Raw genomic sequence first — 20881 nt, 5'->3', positions numbered from 1 at the left:
TTTAAAAAACCTCAGAAATTCACCGAAAAAACCACAGGTTTCAGGGGTGTTATAGTTAGTTGGACATTTCACTCGTACAAAACTATTGAAATTCCCCTGTTATAGTTAGTTGTACTAATTATAACTCACCCACCCGCAATCCACTGCTGATGATGTCATATATTACATCATTCATGACATGGTCCATGACATCACTGATGAAATCACTGATGACATCTCAAATGACATCACTGATGATATCACTGATGACATCATCCAAGTGACAATCTGATACATTTTATCATTCACTAGTATAACTTTTTAACACTCATTATAAATTATGAAGTACCATACTTTAAAGCATTGACACACTAATACAAGTTTCTAAAAAGCCACTTAGTAATTCCAAGATCTACACACACATATAAACACTTACCTATAGATTCACTCATACATGGTAACAAAGATCAATACAACACTATTAAATATACGTATACACCTACATCAACATTACACACCAGCTTACATCATATCCACTTATGCAGTTATCCTACTCACTTATGCAAACAATTGATCATACTTATATTTACTAAGCTACACACTTACACAAAGACCACTTCATTTATCCATGTAGATAGTAAATCATACTTAGTGTGTTATAAAATCACTATTACAAGTATACAGTTATCCATGTGACACTCATTCAATCACTGAGTCTCATGTATACTTATTTATAAACAACAACTGTCACATACACTGCCTTTTCTATTTCTAGTTTGTTGGACACGTATCATTGAGAAATATATTTACTTATCATCACACCCATAAAGAGATTCACTCACCCAAACAAATGTTTTCACATACAGTCTTAACCTCATATACCTACTAAATCAACTATTTACACATCTTTGGACAGTCACACACCTCCCACCCAACCACACACACATTCATTCACTATTACATACAAATACTCACTTAAATAATTACTAACTAATATACACTTTCACATAGCTAGTAACCAACTTATGTAGTACTTTACACATTAAGAGATAGAGTGATAAAGTTATTCACAAATTGTAATCACTATCTCATATATTTAGTAAGACACTTCAAATTAATTACTTAGATAGTCATTCACTCTGCTACTAAATTCTCCATTCAGACACTTATACATCAATTCAGACTTCAAGGCAGATTGCTATATATATATATAATACATATTTAAAAATCGAACCAAACCACATTCACTGGATTATGTCATCAGTGATGTCATTTGAGATGTCATCAGTGAAGTCATCAGTGATGTCACTGACCATGTCATGAATGCTGTAATATGTGACATCATCAGCAGTGGATTGCGGGCGCGTGAGGTATAGTTAGTACAACTAACTATAACGGGGGAATTGCAATGGTTTTGTATGAGTGAAATGTCCAACTAACTATAACACCCCTGGGGGGGCGCTAGGTGGCGCGCGACTGAGATGGCCGCGCACCCGTGAGGCTCTCGCCGGACCGGGCGGACAAACACACTTCTACCCCATCCTGAACTGAATCTACAACCCCAAAAGCATCCCATCGAGGAGCGGAATGCTCGCTGATTGCGGCAACACCACGAATGGGTAGCAGCGCTGAGCCGTTCAGCACCATCAGAGCGGAACTCCTCCGAGTGGCCGACGGCAGAGACTGGCTGGAGCACTGAGCCAGCTGCAGTAACTAGGAAAGGCCAGGGCGGACTAGGCCCATTGCATAGAAGAGACGCCGTGAGCCAGAGACAAGCCAGAGTCCCGACACGCTGTTCGCGAGGACGCACATCACCTGGAATAAACAGGAAGGATATGGATGAGTCCCCGAGGCCGCCGTAACCCTGGCGCAGCGTACCCCCCGCGGTGAGTGTGCAAACGAAGGCGGAGAGCGGGCCGGGAGATGCACGCTAGGGGCCCGAGTGGCAACAGGATACACCAGCGAGACAAATCAACAGCAGGGAGCATGCAGACGTGGGCGCACCTGCATCTAGACAGTAGAGACACGACAAGGAGCACACCGAAGCGGGAGGACACCTGGCATCATGAAAATGTGTACCCAGTGAACAGAGGGAAAAGATTGGCACAATCAGTGGCTGGTTGCAGGCAGGAAGATTATCGCGATCAGGCAGCCATTTTAAGGCAGGAGTTTGATGCACCAGAGTGTCACTTCAGCACCACGCGACCAGAGAGCGGTGCATAGCTGAGGGTAGGTGACCAGGGCGGGGCTCACTGAGAAGCTAACAACTGCGGGTGCAGGGGTCACCCACCCTCACGAAAAGTGTAAGCAATACACCGGATTGCCATCATGGGCAGAACGGACGCTAAACAGGCCAAGCTATTGTTTGATTCCCGCAAGGCGCCCAGCTCGAATTCAATGGACCCGGCGGAATCAGACTCGGCAGAGCAGCAGGAGGAGGACTGGAAGGCTTTGCTAGTAGGTATGAAGCGGAGCCTAGCATCCATCGACGCAAAGATGGATACCACGAACACCAGGCTGGATGCGGTGGTGACCAAGCTTGAACAGCATGACCAGCGAATCCAAGAGGCGGAACACAGGGTATCAGAGCTAGAGGATGGAGCGGCAGTGAATAAAATGCATGTACAACAAATGGATAAACTACTCAAAATAATAGCGGACAAGAACGAAGAATTGGAAGTTCGCTCCAGAAGAAATAATGTTCGCATTTTAGGGCTGGCAGAAACAACAAACATGGGGCGAATGGAGGATTTTGTGGAACAGGTGTTGCAGGAACTCTTTGGCAAAGACCCTTTCTCAGCACACATGACGGTGGAGAGGGCCCACAGGTCATTTGCGCCACGCCGAGCACGCCCCCGGGAGCGCAACCGCGCCCGGTAATAGTAAGATTCCTGAACTACCGCGACAGGGACACTGTGCTGCGGCTTGCCCGAGAGAAAAAACAAGTGAGGTATGAGAATACCACATTAGCCTTCTAACCCGATTTCACACAAAAGGTACAGAAGGCCCTTCACAAATTCTCAGCCATAAAAAAAAGCTACAAGCACAGGACATATCATATGCCATGTTATACCCTGCAAAATTGCGGTTCACTGATCTTGGGAAGCAGCACTTTTTCCCTACCCTCCAGCAGGCAGATGATTACCTCCGACAAACACGACAAGCAGCATCCCAAGAGTAGACAGCGCACAGAAGATCCAGATCGCATTCACCATTGACGGATCCAGGATGATGACAGGCAACTACAGAATGGCATGCAAGACTACTAATATGATGAGACTCACAGAGCACAGCTCCATGTTGAAGTGTATTCAGTTTGATTACAGATAAGTTACTTGTTCTGCCCGGACGCTCGTCTCCATCCCCCTGAAGCGGCCTGCTTAGTTAAGCTGTGCAGCGGCTGGTTGACATAGGGAGGTTGAGTGGGTAAAGTGCGAACCCCTGGCATCACCCCCAATCGGGCGAACCCCCCTTTTCCTGTTGTTACTCTGGGGCGAGGAAAGTGAATAGACTGATTGAGGACCTAAGTTTGGGCGGAGGGAATCATTACTCGGCATGTTTGGAGAGCCGAAGTGGGAGGAAGGGAAATGGAGTTGGGAGAGGGAAATGCATGCATCAATGGGGAGGGACGGAAGTGGTATACATAGGCGCATGATTTGTATAACTACATGAAATGGCAGACAGCACAGGTGATGTGCAGGAATTAAATGTGTTATCTTGGAACATAAGGAGATTGAATAATCCGAGGAAAAGGAGGCAGATATTATCATATTTAGACCAACAGTATGTTAAGGTGGCCTTATTGCAGGAAACACATATACACCCCAGTAGCACAGCCCAATGTGCGGCAAAGGGGGCGTCCCATAGATGCTTCGCGTCCTATTCGGGGTACGCTAGAGGGGTGGCCATTCTTGATCAACGCGGGGAAAGGTTTGTGCTGGGTGGGACGGACTCTGATGCAAATGGAAGGTACTGTCTGATGTGGGGTAGATTGAACTCACGTGAAGTGACCATTGCCAATTATTATGGGCCAAATACAGATGACACACACACCCTGCTCCTGTTGTGGAGTAAAATACAAAGGATAGGCTTTGTCTATGTTATATGGGGGGGAGATTTTAATACTGTTGTGGATCCGCAGTGTGATCGCTCATGTGCCTCCGCTGCGTACTATACCGGTGTGCAGAGAACTTTACGAGATATGATAGAATCAGACTACCTGTTGGACGCATGGAGGTACAAACACCCCACACAGAAGAAAGGAACACACTACTCAGCTATACATATGACTTGGGCCAGATTAGACTACCTGATAGTGTCAGTAGGCATAGCGCATTGGCTAGAAAAGGTCACCCACCTTGCTTGCACGTTTTCTGACCACTCCCCCGTTAAGATGACGCTGCAGACCCCGGTAGAGCAGGCACACTATGCCAACTGGAGACTTAACCCCTTACACATGCAGGATTCAGTATTCAAAGCGGAAATTGAACAGGACATTCAGGACTTTTTTGCTAGGATATAGAAAAATCAGACTGAAAAAGTTCTTTGAACAGCATGATTAGATCCAGAACAATAACCGTACTGGACTTCGCCCACCCTCTAATTTTACACCCACACTCGATGAGGTTGGCCCTGAGGTGGGAATTTTTGAGCGAGTTGTGAGTTCTAAAATTCTGAATCCCACCAAATATATACCGAAACCTACATTTAACTTGAATTATGATGAATACATAGGTCTGAAAGAACTGTCAAGTAATAAAGAGATTACACTCAAACCGTGTGACAAAGGAGGGGGAGTTGTATTACTTGATAGTACGGACTATGTACAAGAGATAGAAAGTATGCTGAGTATCCCTGAACACTATCTAAGGGTTAGCAGTGACCCAATAAAGAGGATTAAGAATGGTATCTTGGGCTTTACTCAAAGTGCACTCGGACGAGGCACTATTTGTCAACAGGAGTTCGAATACCTGAATCCCATAGACACCAATGTACCGATACTTTACGGATTGCCCAAAACACACAAAAGTGTGGATCATCCCCCGTTTGGACCGATAGTCTCCACCATTGGTTCTGTCACAGAACCGCTGACAAAATACGTGGACAAATTCCTCAGACCAATGGTGGAGACTCTCCCTGCGTATATTAAGGATACGGGTCATCTTATTAACTCGATTGAAGGTCTTACCTTCAACGAATATACTGATATCCTAGTCTCTATGGATATAGAGGCGTTATATACGAATATACCGCAAAGGGAAGCCCTAGAGGCAGTTAAAAAAGCTCTGGAGCGCCACAATGATTTTGAAGACAATTTATTCATTCTTGAGTGTCTGAGTACTGTTCTCCAGGAGAACTATTTTGAATTTAACAAATCGATCTATAAACAGATACTCGGAGTGAGTATGGGCGTGGCCTGCGCACCGAGTGTAGCAAACATCTTTATGGGCGCTTTTGAGGAACGATTCATTTTTAATGAGATGGCCCCGTTCTTCGAGAATATCTATAAATGGCATCGATTTATCGATTACATTTTCTTTATTTGGAGGGGCCCAGAGGAACAACTTAATGAATTTATCCTTTGGATCAATTTATGTGATCCACATCTAAGGTTCAGTACTAAGACCAGTAAACATGGAATAGAATTCCTTGACATCTGGATTCAAGCTATTGAGGGCTTGTAAAGCTGGCGACCTTACCCGTCGAGAATGGTGGAGTCCAACCTCTTCTGATCTGTCATTTCCGGCTTCTCCGCAGGATCACGAGTGGGTACACGGAAAAGAAACTGCTAGCGAGTACGAAGACAACGGGCCCTTTAAGTGGGCGTCGGCATACGAGGGTGAAGCCCCGACCCTCCGTGACGTCCCTGGCTCTGGATTGGTTAAAACAGGGGAAGTCCTGTACACAGGGTGTGGAGACACCGCGAGAAGGAAGGCGGAACCCGAGGAGGCGGAGAAGCGGAGCACGTTGGAAGCAGAGACCGGAAGGACCGAAGAAGGAGCCTCCAGAGGAGCTGGAGGAGAAGCTGAACCACAAGGCGAGCCAGGAGGCCAACGACCCTGCGGACCGCCGTGCCACACTCCCGAGGGAGGAGTGTGGCTGACACAGGTACGGCGGCGTTTGGCGGCTTGGCTAGGAAAGCGTAACAATAGCGTTTAGTGCGCAGCTGTATTTAATTCTTACCTCCACTAAATCCGACCTTCCAGCCTATCTCCCCCCTTACCCTCACCCTGCCCTTTCTTACCGCTACCCCTCTTGCACTGTGCACTGTATAAACCAATAGTCACACCGGGTGTAAACCACACACTCCCTGGGCCCCCATGGTGCAAACCCTGTAGAGGACTGTGACCTAACGGCTTTCCGTCCTGTTGGTCTTCTTTCTTGCATGTGGAGAGACTCCCGACGCCCGAAGAAAGAACGCCACTTCCTGGGGAAAACGCCTATAGACGAGCAGCGCCACGGACTCCAGTACATTCGCCCGGGAGAGACTAACTTTCAGGACTCGAAAGACGTTGGTTAATAAGCCTATCAGAACTATCAAAATAAAACCTTCCTTAAACCCTACAGTTGGTGTCACGGTCGTCCCTTCACCCACGTCCACACTGGTGTCAGAAGTGGGATCCTCTCCTTCCCAAACGACCATGGCAATGGAACAAGTGATCCAAACGCTTATTGATGGACAACAAAAATTGGAATGGGCAATAGGCCAACAAATAAATACAGCTGACGCTGACCGGGACTTGTTCAAAATGTCTATGACCCAACAGTTGGACGCCATCCAAAAAGTTGTGCAAACTCCCCTCTCGACAACCGCCACAGACAGACGACCAATAGGGCCACACCCGTCAGGGGTAGCCTTACAAAAATATGTGAATGGGGAAGATCCTGACGCGTTTCTGTTAAACTTTGAACGGGCCGCCAGGGCATGTGGGTGGCCGGAAGAAAAATGGCCTTTCTTTTTGGCGCCCTTACTCTCGGGAGAAGCACAAACTGCCTATCAAGTGGCGAATCAAACAGGAACGTCCTCGTATGCCGAGATAAAAGCGGTGATTTTAGATCACCTAGGAATGGATGCGGAAGCATACCGTTTGTGGTTTAGAAAAGAGAAGGGAATACCGGGTGAGAACCCAAAGACCATGTATCTCCGAGTAAAAATGGCGGCTGAGAAATGGCTCCGGCCAGATATTCGGAGTAAGGAAGAGGTCATGACCAGTATCATACTGGAGCAGTTCATGGAGGTCTTACCATACGGGACACAGAGATGGCTAAGACAACACCCCGGACTAACGGCAGCCCAAGCCATAGAAATGGCAGCCAATTATAATCGAGCAGCACCCCGGTCTTTTCCCTGGGAAAATGAGAAAAGTTCCAAAGTTATAACATCGTCGACCAAACCAGAGAAAAAAAAGACTGTGCCAGAACCTGTGAAAACACGGCAGTTCAAGTATGGCGGCCCCCCTATGAAAGGACCGCAGTGTTTTGAATGTGGGGAGTGGGGTCACATAGCCCGGATGTGCCCCCAAAGGAAACCCGCAGAAGAACCCATGGAGGTCGGATACATCCCAAGGGCGGTCATGTACTCCTCAGAAATGGGCCCCTCCTTTTACGTAAGGGTACGAGTCAACCAGAAGTTAGTGAGAGCATTACTAGATTCGGGTTGTCGACAATCAGTTATTCAGGAGCGACTCCTACACCCTGATCAGATAGGCCAGGAAGGGACAGTACTAATTAGGTGCATCCATGGGGATGTCAAACCCTACCCCATGGCAAGAATTACCCTACACCCTATAGGTAGAGATCCCTGTTCGGTAAAGGTGGGGGTAGTGAGGTCTTTGCCCGAAGAGTTAATACTCGGAGTGGATAACCCAGACTTCCTATCCTTATTTAAAAGGGAGCTGAAAGAGAACCCTGTAGAAGCCTACCTGTCAGCAGACCCCTGGGTATTAGATAAAGGGTTTAAATTCGCACAAGTCAATGATCCCTCTCTGTTAAACGCCTGGGAAGCAGCACACGTAGCACAGACCAGCCCCACCAAGAGCTACCCTAGGTTCAGAATAGAAAATGATCTGCTTTATAGAGAAAGCAAAGAGGGAGAACCTACCCAACTGGTAGTACCCCAGGAGTTCAGGGACCAGATACTCTTCTATGCTCACACCCACCTTACTGCTGGGCATAGCGGTAGTGAAAAAACTACACAGAATATTCTAAGACTCTTTTATTGGCCAGGAATATACAAGGAAACTGACGCATATTGCAAACAGTGCGAGGTGTGCCAAAAAAAGAATCTCACACGTCCACCAGCAGTACCTCTACAGCCTATGCCCATTATAGGCAATCCCTGGGATAGAGTAGGGATGGACTTGATTGGTCCACTACCACGTACATCCCGTGGCCACACATACGCTCTTGTTGTGGTTGATTACAACACTAGGTTCCCAGAAGCCTTTGTGCTCAGTACCCCGACTACTAAGAACGTAGCGGACAAGTTGGTAGAGCTATTTTCAAGAGTAGGGTTCCCTCGTGAAATTCTAATGGACCAGGGAACACCCTTTGTTTCCCGGATGATGAAAGAGGTGTGCAAAACGCTTGATCTCCATCACATCCGAACGTCCGCATATCATCCGCAAACGGACGGCCTCGTGGAGAGGTACAATAGAACTTTAAAAACCACCTTGAAGAAACTACTGACTTCCGAAAATAAGGATTGGGACAGAGTATTACCCTTAGCGTTGTATGTAATAAGAGCTCAGGTACAGAGCAGTTTGGGATTTTCACCCTTCGAATTGCTCTATGGCCGCCAACCCCGGTCTCTGTTGGAAATCACAAGGGAAGCCTGGGAAACAGAAGGGGCTGCAGAGCAGAGAAGTTTGTTAGACTACACCCAGCAATTGAGATCTCGGTTAGGTAAATTGAGAGACCTGGCATATTCAAACTTAGAGAAAGCTCAAGTTGCTCAAAAGCAATGCTATGACAAAGGAAAGAAGTGGAGGACCCTAGAAAAAGGGGACTGGGCTCTCGTACTACTTCCTTCCTCAACCCAAAAGTTCCGAAGTGAGTGGAAAGGTCCCTATAGAGTTATGGAAACGTATGGACGTACAACATACTGCTTACAAATGTCCCAGAATAGGAGACAAACTTTCCATATCAACCTTCTAAAAAAATGGATTGGTCCATGTCCACGTCAGGCCAACTTAACTCTACCAGAAGACAAGAGTGGGTCCACCCTAAATCAATTACCAGTGAATTCAGAGTTAACAGAAGTAGAGAAAGAAGAGCTAAGGTTGACTCTCCTGCCCTTTTCCCCTATCTTCTCAGACACCCCTGGGTGTACCCATTTGGCAGAGCATCAGATACGAACAAAAGAGGGTCAAATAGTAAAGCAAAGGCCTTATCGCATCCCAGCTGCAAAAAGGGCGGACGTAAGAAAAGAGGTACAGGACATGCTTCGCCTAGGGGTGATCAGACCATCTAAAAGTAATTGGTCCTCACCCATTGTCATGGTCCCTAAACCTGACGGGTCTACCCGTTTTTGCATGGACTTCAGGGCCCTAAATGCTGTATCCTCTTTTGACGCCTTTCCAATACCCCGTGTGGACGAACTAATAGAGAGGATAGGGGATGCCCGTTACATTACCACTCTAGACCTGACCAAGGGCTATTGGCAGGTACCACTCAGGGAGGAGGATTGCCACAAAACTGCCTTTGCAACGGAAGATGGGCTCTTTGAGTTTACTGTCTTACCATTTGGACTCCATGGGGCACCTGCTACCTTTCAGCGGTTAATGAACAGGGTACTGGCAAAACACACCTCATACAGTTCGGTGTATCTGGATGATATAGTCATCTTTAGTTCATCCTGGAAAGAACATCTGATACATGTGTCCAATATCTTAACCGCACTACAGGCAGCCGGACTCCATGTGAACGCAAAAAAATCAAGAGCGGCATTCCCAAAGGTGAAATACCTGGGGTTCATGTTAGGGGAGGGAGTCATAGCGCCCCAGGAGGAAAAGATCAAAGCCATAACAGGAACTCCTTTCCCAACCACAAAGAAACAGTTACGAGCCTTTCTAGGTCTTATAGGGTACTATAGAAGGTTTATAAAGAACTTCGCAGATCTTTCTAGTCCATTAACAGACCTTTTGCAGAAACACGTCAAAAACGTGCTTCCAAGCCCACCATCAGACGGTGCCATCAGTGCGTTCCAAACACTGAAAAATGCCCTTACCACCAGTCCAGTTCTCATCCCACCTAACTTTGAGAAGCCCTTTTCACTAGCAACTGATGCCTCTGACACCGTCATAGGAGCTGTGCTATCACAGGAAGGGGATGACGGTGTCGAACATCCTGTGCTCTATGTCAGCAGAAAGCTCCATCCAAGGGAACAGAAGTACCCCACGGTGGAAAAGGAGTGCCTCGCCATCAGGTGGGCCATTGACAAACTGAGGTATTACCTGGAGGGTAAATCTTTCACCTTGTATTCAGATCACGCTCCCCTCCAGTGGATGCACCGAAACAGGTCAGAGAACGCTAGAATACTTCGCTGGTTTCTCTTCCTGCAACCGTTTGCCTTCAAGGTTGTGCATCGGAAGGGGATTGACAATGGGAACGCTGACTTTCTCTCCAGAATGCCTATTCTCCCCGATCGGGAGAATCCAGGGGGGGAGGAATGTAAAGCTGGCGACCTTACCCGTCGAGAATGGTGGAGTCCAACCTCTTCTGATCTGTCATTTCCGGCTTCTCCGCAGGATCACGAGTGGGTACACGGAAAAGTAACTGCTAGCGAGTACGAAGACAACGGGCCCTTTAAGTGGGCGTCGGCATACGAGGGTGAAGCCCCGACCCTCCGTGACGTCCCTGGCTCTGGATTGGTTAAAACAGGGGAAGTCCTGTACACAGGGTGTGGAGACACCGCGAGAAGGAAGGCGGAACCCGAGGAGGCGGAGAAGCGGAGCACGTTGGAAGCAGAGACCGGAAGGACCGAAGAAGGAGCCTCCAGAGGAGCTGGAGGAAAAGCTGAACCACAAGGCGAGCCAGGAGGCCAACGACCCTGCGGACCGCCGTGCCACACTCCCGAGGGAGGAGTGTGGCTGACACAGGTACGGCGGCGTTTGGCGGCTTGGCTAGGAAAGCGTAACGATAGCGTTTAGTGCGCAGCTGTATTTAATTCTTACCTCCACTGAATCCGACCTTCCAGCCTATCTCCCCCCTTACCCTCACCCTGCCCTTTCTTACCGCTACCCCTCTTGCACTGTGCACTGTATATACCAATAGTCACACCGGGTGTAAACCACACACTCCCTGGGCCCCCATGGTGCAAAACCTGTAGAGGACTGTGACCTAACGGCTTTCCGTCCTGTTGGTCTTCTTTCTTGCATGTGGAGAGACTCCCGACGCCCGAAGAAAGAACGCCACTTCCTGGGGAAAACGCCTATAGACGAGCAGCGCCACGGACTCCACTACATTCGCCCGGGAGAGACTAACTTTCAGGACTCGAAAGACGTTGGTTAATAAGCCTATCAGAACTATCAAAATAAAACCTTCCTTAAACCCTACAGTTGGTGTCACGGTCGTCCCTTCACCCACGTCCACAGGGCTGTATTGAAGTTACACTATATACTAAACCTACAGCACGTAACACACTCCTACAATACCAGAGCTTTCCCCCGCGCAGTCAAAAGGATGGTATTCCTTTTAGCCAGTTTTTAAGGCTGCGCCGTAATTGCATGAATTTGAGAGAGTTTGATATTCATGCTGAGCAACTTAAAACCAAACTCCTTGCACGCGGATATCCAGCAAGACTTGTCGGTGATTCCTTCAAAAGGGCTAAATACTACGATAGGGCTGCCCTTTTACAGAACAGGAAAGTAGACACGGATCCCAAATTGGTATGCGTGACCCGCCATTCTAATATGAATAATGAGGTTCGTAAAATCATTTGTTCCAACTGGCATATTTTGAATGGAGGCAGTGGTGATCTTAACTTACCCAAACCGACATTTGCATTCTGTAGGAATAAGAATCTACGCAACCATCTGGTACATTCCAAATTTAGTAAGGAGGAAAAACTTAGTCAGAGATCTATCACGGGAGAGAACCCCGTTACCGGTACACATAAATGTGGCAATTGTCACGCATGCAGCGCAGCTATTACCTCCAATGAATTGATTTGGGGTAAGAACAAGTACTTTTTCCATGAAATGACCAACTGCAGATCATCTAATGTCATATACCTGATCATATGTCCATGCTCTAAAGGCTATGTTGGTGAAACGAGCCGCAAATTTAGAGTTAGACTAAGTGAACATATGTCCTCAATCAGAAATAACAGGAAAGGAGCCCCACTGGTATCACATTGGTAGGAAAAACAACATGCCCTCTCTGACATTAGATGGATCATTCTCGAGAAGGTGCATAATCCCAAAGACAATAACATCAATGGCCTGAGGGAAAAAAGAGAGGTATATTGGATATATACCTTGCAAACCGCCGCGAGTGGACTGAATGAGTCTATTCCCTGGAGCAATGCCATTCTCTAGAAACTATGTCCCCTTTCTGTTTCCATCTTCCTTGTCATGAACTCTGCTGACTGTATGGGGTATATATTTTGTCCCCCGTGAATAGGGTATTTTTACCCTGCCTGCATACTCACTTCCTTCTGGACTTATTTACCTGATTGGGATTGTTTTCCCGTATACTCGTATTTTTCTTATTCTCATTTCCCCGTCTCACTGTCTGGAGATCGGTGAATTTTGACCTTTCCAACATGGCGCTGGCTTACGCGAGACTTAGTCCATCTTCTATTTTTCTACACTAGGCGGTACACCAGGTGTTCCTTGTATTGGCCGATTGGGACGGACTATAAGACGTCGAGTGTAATCTTTGTTTATTTCAGACCTTTTGGCACGCTGACCTCGCCGGTGATGGACCGTGTTCGCCGTGTTCGCCGTACTCAGGTAAGCTGTTTTTTTTGGACGCCGTGAGACCTAATATATTCGTAGGCTGGGCGGCATTTTCTAGCTCCGTCATGTCCCCCACAAGTTATATTTTGTGTGTTCCCGCGCCTGCTGCCTACTTTAGACTCTTGTTTCCGACGCATGTGGGTACTTATCCCTTCGCTTTACACTTTGTATCGTTTTCAGCCTTGAAATTATCCGACTCGTTAGCGGATGTGGATGAAATAACTCTGACCCCGTGAAGTGGATATTGTGAGACGCTAGAGCCGATCCGGTGGTTTCGACTTTTTGTGATATCGACACTGTACTCTACCGATTCTGCTTTTGGGTAAGTGTCTGTTGTAAGGATAGTAGCGTTATATTAGCCTCACCTTGGACCGCGGTAGACCCTGACTCCGGATATATGGGTGCTACCATCCACCCTCCGAGTGTCCGGGCTACTTGGTCTCTATGAAGTGCCCTGTAACCTAATTTGTAATGTCTACAGATCTCTTACTACCCTAGGGATTTATATTCTTACCCTACCTTAGGATTTATCATCTTCCATTATACAGGCAATACACTTCCTACATCTGGGGGCATGTTTGCTGTTTTTACTGAACGTTTGAATTTACTAGACCTGGTGTCCGTGACCCGTGCCTTCTCCCATGTATTTGGGTATGTTGTGTTATTTAGTATGCTGCATGAATTTCCCCTTTTGATCCTCTGTTCATTGGAGAATGGACTCACTACTGGGTTTGGTGAAGGGGTACTGTTGATACTATTTCTTCTGATCTATATAGTTCTGTGTAACGCAACCATGTTAGAGGTTGGTCGCTGTACACGATTCCTTGGTTCTGAACACTCTATCTACTTACCTGCGCACTAAGAATGCTATCTGAGCACTGTTGACACTTCTTGCTTGCTTTCTCTCTTTTTTGCTATTTTTATTTAGCCCTGTTTTCAGCAACGCGTACTATTGAGATTTGATCTACCAAACTGTGATGTATAATTTTGGCTTCATTGTCCCCTACAGATCTGAATTCAGGTTACTCCTATGAATGAGGAGTGTACCCCCGCATAACCATTTACGTGGATTTTTTATCTCAATATCCAGAATAAAAAACATTTATATGGAACCTATGATGTATTTGCGCCTTGACGAAGGAGTTTAGGACCCACTTGTTCCTTTTCCGAAACGCACGTCAGCGCTTCTTTTTGTGTTTTGTCTTCTCTTATGTTTGTGTATTATTGATTGAAATGGATTGCTATTTATTCTTTTGAATATTATGTGTAGTGAGTTCGTGATTGTGTTGAAACTGTCTGTTTAGATAAGTGTATGAGTGGTTCTGACTGACTGGGTTTGTTTGCCTGTGTTTCTGGTTTATGGGGGTGCTTCTGTGTCTATATAATATAAATATGTATATATAGATTACTTGTTGTATATTGTGATGACGAATATTAATTCATACTATGTTCTAAAGTATCAGAAAAATGTGTAAATAAAAAGTGACAACATTTTTTTAATAACTTCTGTTTGTGGGACAATGTTCTTTGGCATATGTATCTAGGATGTACCACCTAGTTTAAAATATTTCTTAGTGAGGGGTCTGTTTTTGCTGTTAAATACCTTCATACCCTATGCCTCTATAGACTAAACAACACTCACCTAAAATATAACTGAACAAATATGGTAATTTCACAATTTACATAATTATCAATTAAATAATTAATAAAAAATAATGATTATTTATCAAAGGTTATTTCTTAATTAACTTCCCACCCTATACCCCTGAAAACCCAGCAAACCACCTCTAAAATGTATATTAAAAGTTATTATAATTGGGGGGAGGAGCTACGCTAGCAAGCAAGATGGCTGCATAAGCTCCCGGCTCCGCCGATCTCCGCCAGCAGCTCGTATATCCTGCAAGTTATCCTGTTTTCACACCGGACTCCCGTGTATACGAGGAGTGACTGACTCTGAAGGCGCAATCCCGAACTTTTTACCACATCGGGTGACGAAGATATGCCGTGTTTCATTCTCAGCCTACCTCAGCGTGGAAGCCGGGGCCTCGATTTCCAACCCGTCCGGGCTGGAGTTGAACAACATCGGCTGTGAACTTTGGGCTTCGTCCGGTCTCCCGAACTGAGACACACTTTACCTGTTTTTAACGGCGATTTCGTATCCTGCCTGCACCGCCCACGCAGCAACGTGACTCTTCGTTTGCTGCGGCCCTGTATCCAACACCCGGAGACACCGTAAGCTTTTCAGGGGTGGCGGACTGGAGCCCTGACCAGCGGCGAAGGTGCAGAAATCGTGAGGTGAGAGCGCCCATTGTTGTTGTCTGCTCCGGTTGTGCCTGCTACCCCGGAGTAGTCGACCTCCGGGGTTCACATCCTGCTCTGTTGCTTCGCGAGAGGAGATGGAGGGGACAGAAGACACACCACCGCTGCATGCCGTAATGGCGGCCATTAAAGCGCTCCACTCACAGATCATCGCCAACTACCAGGCACTGTCAGTAACAGTGGACGATCTTTGCCGGAGACCGGACGGCGACTTTTCGGCATCATCTCAGCCAGCTGTACTACCCACGGAACATTGTATGCTCAACTTTGAGGACCCTGTGCGGAAGCCGGATTCCGTGTGCGCTGCTGATCCCTACAGGACAGATCACGCGCCTGTGAACATTGTTAGCGTCCCCTGCTTGAGCCATATCCCGCTGAATATCGCTATGGACAACCTTGAGGGCCTCAACAAGATCACCTGTGGCTATTGGAGAGTTTTATCATCCTTCCACGCTTTTTCTCGCTTGCTCTGTGGACATCGTGGACTTTTATCCTTTCTTCGGTTCGCTCATACTGACTTGAACTTTTATGAAAGCTTTGCTTCTCTCATTGTTGCTGTGGTCTGGGTTATAAGTGCTCTAGTGAAGAATCGTACTGGCCAGGGTTAACTTGTGTTTTTTAAGGTTCGGAAAAATAATTTAATCTGCCGCTGGGATTGTGACCTGTAAAGTGCGGGAGTCGGGTGGTATGTATCATGCTTCCCCGGATTGATTGTGTATTTCGCTGCATTCTATTTTGACCTTGTTTCGGGGTGGTCACAACTGATGGGGGGTAAGGGAGTCCGGGAGTGTGTTTTGTCTCTCCTCCTCCGCTTCTCTTCTCTTTTAGGGACGTTTCTGGGCGACAGGCACGCTGCTAGTGGGTTAGGCCGTAGCCATTGCAGGGGTGCAGGGTGGTTTGTTATTTTGCCTTTGTTTTGTTCTATGGCCTCTTTTTCTTTCTTTCTCTCTCTTTTTAGGGTATTCCTCTGGGTGACAGGCACGCTGCTAGTGGGGTAGGCCATAGCCATTGCAGGGGTGCAGGGTGGGGGGTGCGTGGGGGGTTTGTTATTTTGCCTTTGTTGTGTTCTATGGCCCCTTTTTTCTTTCTTCTTGCAGGGTCTGGTAGCAGTACTTTCGGTTTCATCCTGAAGTATACGAGTGGGCGGGGTCTGGGGTGGGTGGCTACGATGAGAGATCAGTAGTTTTGTTCTTCACCCTCAGTGAACTTATTAGCGCTTGCGTCTTTACTGTTTCTTTAACTTGGTCCGCAACTACCTTTTTACACCTACCCGCATTTCTTATACCTTCGAATGTGTGGCTACGGATATCCTGTATCTTCTTCCTTATCTTGTCTCTGGGGGGGGGAGGGGGGGTTAAATGTAAAATGAAACCTTATGTATATCCTTGATCCGAAACATTTTCAATGCACCGTATATCATTTACCGCTGCCGGACCCCAGGGTTGCCAGCTGAAGAGCTGTGTTATTGGAACTCCTGATACGTATCGCTTACATGTGGTGACCGGCCCCGGTATTTGTAGGGCTACTTCTGTACTTTTTGTTAAACGATGTAATAAAGGTTTTCAAAAAAGAAAAGTTATTATAATTTCACAATTGACACAATTTATTTTTTAATTGTTTTTATTGGCAGTATAAAATGCATACAGTTCCAAAAAAACATCTGGTATGTGCATGTGAATAACGGATAATATAATTATAGTTATACTTCGACCATCACTTGTATTGTATTGTATTGTATATTGGATTTATATAGCGCTTATCACCCAGGGGTCTCTAAGCGCTTGCCTTGGGAACCCGTCCTGGCTTTTCCCTGTGAGATAGCCCCTACAGGGCATCCCCAAGGTGAAAGCCAGGCATCCCGCCGCGGGGGCCGTTGTGGAGATTAAGCAAGCTTAATGCCCAGAGTTGCAGAGTGTGAACCCATGATTAGGTCAGGCACCGAAGCGAGAATTATCGAGTCCGTGGACATTTGAGCTCAAGACCCTGCCACGTCGGGAATTGAACCCTGGTCCCGGGTCTTACCTCAGCTTCAGGGTCTGCCTGCTCTAACCAGTGAGCCACACTTCTCCACTCCACTTAACACACGTAACATTCTCTGTTTTTACTGAGCAATCATATAGCCTCTGGAGGGGACTAGCATACTAGGTAACACCTGTGTGAGTATATAATGACCAATGATATGTAAACGAAAGGCAAGTCAGTTGTCTATTACCTCCTCTCCATGATCTGGTGTATCGGGTCCCGCCACCCGCAGCCAATTCACAATGGACCCCAAATATGCTTTGGCCTAGAGGCGAAGGGCATTAATTCCCAGAAAGTAGCAAGCTGCTCTTGGAAGAATGTTACATCTAGAATACAATCCTTTAGCAAGGGAGGACGCGACCTGCCTCATTTCTTGGCAATTCTACGTTTTGCTAATAATAACAGCATGGCTAACAGTCTACGCACCCCAACGGGGGGTATCCTTTACATAACCCAGTAACCCCGTTAGTGCCATGTGCTCAATGTTCATCGCGAGTATATAACTTATGTGTTGAAATATCTCTTTCCAATATGCAGCTATCTGGGGACAACACCAGGCCAGATGCAAGAAAGTTGCCTGATCCAAGTGACTCTTCCAGCACTCTGCATTAGGCCTAAGACCGGTATGGAACAATTGTATAGGTGTTCTTTAATATTGGTTAAGGAATTTGAAGTGGATTAGCATAAGTTTATAGTTTGGGCACAGTTGTACAAGCTGCTCACAGCAGAACTTCCATTCTTCTTCTGTTATGTGTGGGTGTAGCGCTGTGTTCCATTGCTTCCTTTGTTTCGGAGTTATCACTGGATGGTGTGTTTGCATAGAGGTGTAGAAGTAGTAGAAGTGAAGTAGTGTGTAGAAGTGAAGTAGTGTGGCTCACTGGTTAGAGGCGGCAGACCCGAGAGCAGAGGACGGCCCGGGACCAGGGTTCGATTCCCGGCGCGGCAGGTTTCTGGACCAGGGTCAGCGGACTCGATAATTCTCTCGCCTCGGTGCCCACTCTGATCAGCGATCACACTCGGCAACTCTGGGCATTAGCTTGCCTCATCTTCACTAACGGCCCCACCAGACCGCCGGGGATGCCTGGTCTCACCCTGGAGATACCCATTAAGGGGCCATCTCTCAGGGAAGCCAGGAAGGGTTTCGCAGCGGTCGAAGCGCCTTGGGACCCTACGGATAAGTAGTGCGCTATATAAATGCCAATACAATCTAGTGATAAGCTTTTGCGCTGATGGAGTAGTGAGGATATTTTCCTATGCCTGCAGAGTAGGTGGAGGGTCTGGAAATGTATTGTGCATCTGAAGGCAAGATGCACGTATACGATGATAAAGCAGTGTATCAGAAAAGGAAGAAGGTTGTGTATCAGTCGGAACCGGTGGTCCAAGGATCCCCTCCTCCCGGTATAAGTCCGCATAGCTACAAATACCTAATCTCCTAGCTCTCACTATGGCCCCTCGATCCTCCAATGGGTGCATTTGTGGGTTTTTGGCCAGAACTATCGAGGGGGCGAATAGCGTGGGTGTGTTCATTATCTGTCGGACTTTGTCCCAGGCCCATCTCAGTGTTTCTGTGGTATCAATGGGGTGATGGGGGCGTTTGTATGACCAGTAGAGCGCCACCTCCAATGGAGTAGGCGCAGCTATGTCACACTCAACTGCCACGTGTGGCTGGAAGGGGATTGGGTGTAACCAAAAGTGTAAGAATTGCGCCTGAGTTCAAAAAGCATATGGGAATAATCTAGTGCCCCCAATCCTCCCTGACTCTGAGGGAGTCGCAGTGTTTCCCAAGCGACTCTGGCCTGCCCTCCTGCCCTTTCCAATGAGATCATCAACGAGCGGAGTTTGGTAAAGAATGCATGAGTGAGTATGAGAGGAATGTTGACGAAAATACAGAGAAATTTGGGAGGAACTACCATTTTAGCAACTGCTATCCTACCCGCAAGGGACAATGGAAGTGTGGAGCAAAGTTTAATTTTCACAATTTACATAATTAATTATCAATTAAACAATTAAGAATAATTAAACTTCTAATTAATCATTGTAGTTAACTTCCCGCCCTTTACCCCTACAAAGACAACTTACACCTGAAATATACCTTAATAAATATCTTAATTACACAATTTACATAATTAGTTATCAATTAATAATTATTATTAATTAACATTATTGATTCATTTATTATAATTAATTTGCTTCCCACCTTGTACCCCTACAAACCCCACAACCCACAACTAAAACATAATTTTAAAAAATGCATTTATTACGCAATTTACATAATTAATTATCAATTACATAATTAATAATATTTCAAAATAATTATGTATTAGTTATAATTAATTTACTTCCACCCTGTTGCCCTGCAAACCCCACATCCAGCACCTAAAACGTAACTTAAAAAATAAACATATTACACAATTTACATAATTAATTAGCAATTAAATAATTATTACTATTTAAACTGTAATCATTAATTAATTATAATTAATTTACTTCCCACCCTATAACCCTACAAACCTCACAACCCACTAGGACACTAACAATTACAATAAACAATTAAATTACATTTTAAAACAACTACAAATTGACAAACTATATTAAAAACATAAACAATAATGATACAAACAATTTATAACATATACAATTAAATCATGTAGTAAAATACAGAAAATAATTTTAAAATGACATTATTAACAAATATATTTTTGTAAACAATATTAACAGCATAGATCTTTTTACATCGATAAAAACAACATATATATTTTTGTAAACAGTATTAATAATATAGATATGTTTTACATTGATATTAACAACATAGATATTTTTGTAAACAATATTAATAGCATAGATATTTTTAACATTGATACTTACCTTAGAAAATCGATATTCTTATTAACAATATTCCTACATGACGATATTTGTGGATCACAATATTATAAATTCGATATTTCTACAGCTCGATATTTTTTATTCAATATTTTGTCCAAATACTATCAGTGACATTGTGCTGAGCAAATTATGTTGGGGCTGGACAATCAAAGCGATGTTGGCATATAAGCCTGTGCTTTGTCTTATAAGGCCTTACATCGACATATGTGTGTTTACTTGGACACATCAGGTTCAGGTTGTACTGGGAAAATGATGCTGCACTTAGACTTGTGATGCTGGGCATTTGGGACTGTACCTGGATTTTTAACGGTGCACCTAAGGATGTGAGATTGTCCCTGGACATTTTTTCAGTAATACTATATTATGTTGTGAAACAAATTATATGCAATACATATGTGTATATTATTTGAAGTACGATAAATTGTAATAACATTGATTGTAAAGGAAACAGTAAGACTAATTAAAAAGCCTCCATATTACAGAACATCAAAATATAACCTACATCAGATCATAAATATTTTCTACATATCTTGTCAGCAATATTATTTATAAGTAGAAAAAGCTGATTTTAATACACATATACTTATTTTTAGCCATAATGAGGACACAAATAATCTACAAAATGTGAGAATGACAAAAATCATATTAGTAGCAAAATAATGCTGTAAGATAAACATGGAAGCTCTTACCTAACAGTAACAATAAAAACCTAGGTT

This window comes from Lissotriton vulgaris, chromosome 10 (assembly GCF_964263255.1).
Source record: "Lissotriton vulgaris chromosome 10, aLisVul1.2, whole genome shotgun sequence".
Taxonomy (NCBI): Eukaryota; Metazoa; Chordata; class Amphibia; order Caudata; family Salamandridae; genus Lissotriton; species Lissotriton vulgaris.
This window is presented reverse-complemented; position numbering follows the sequence as displayed.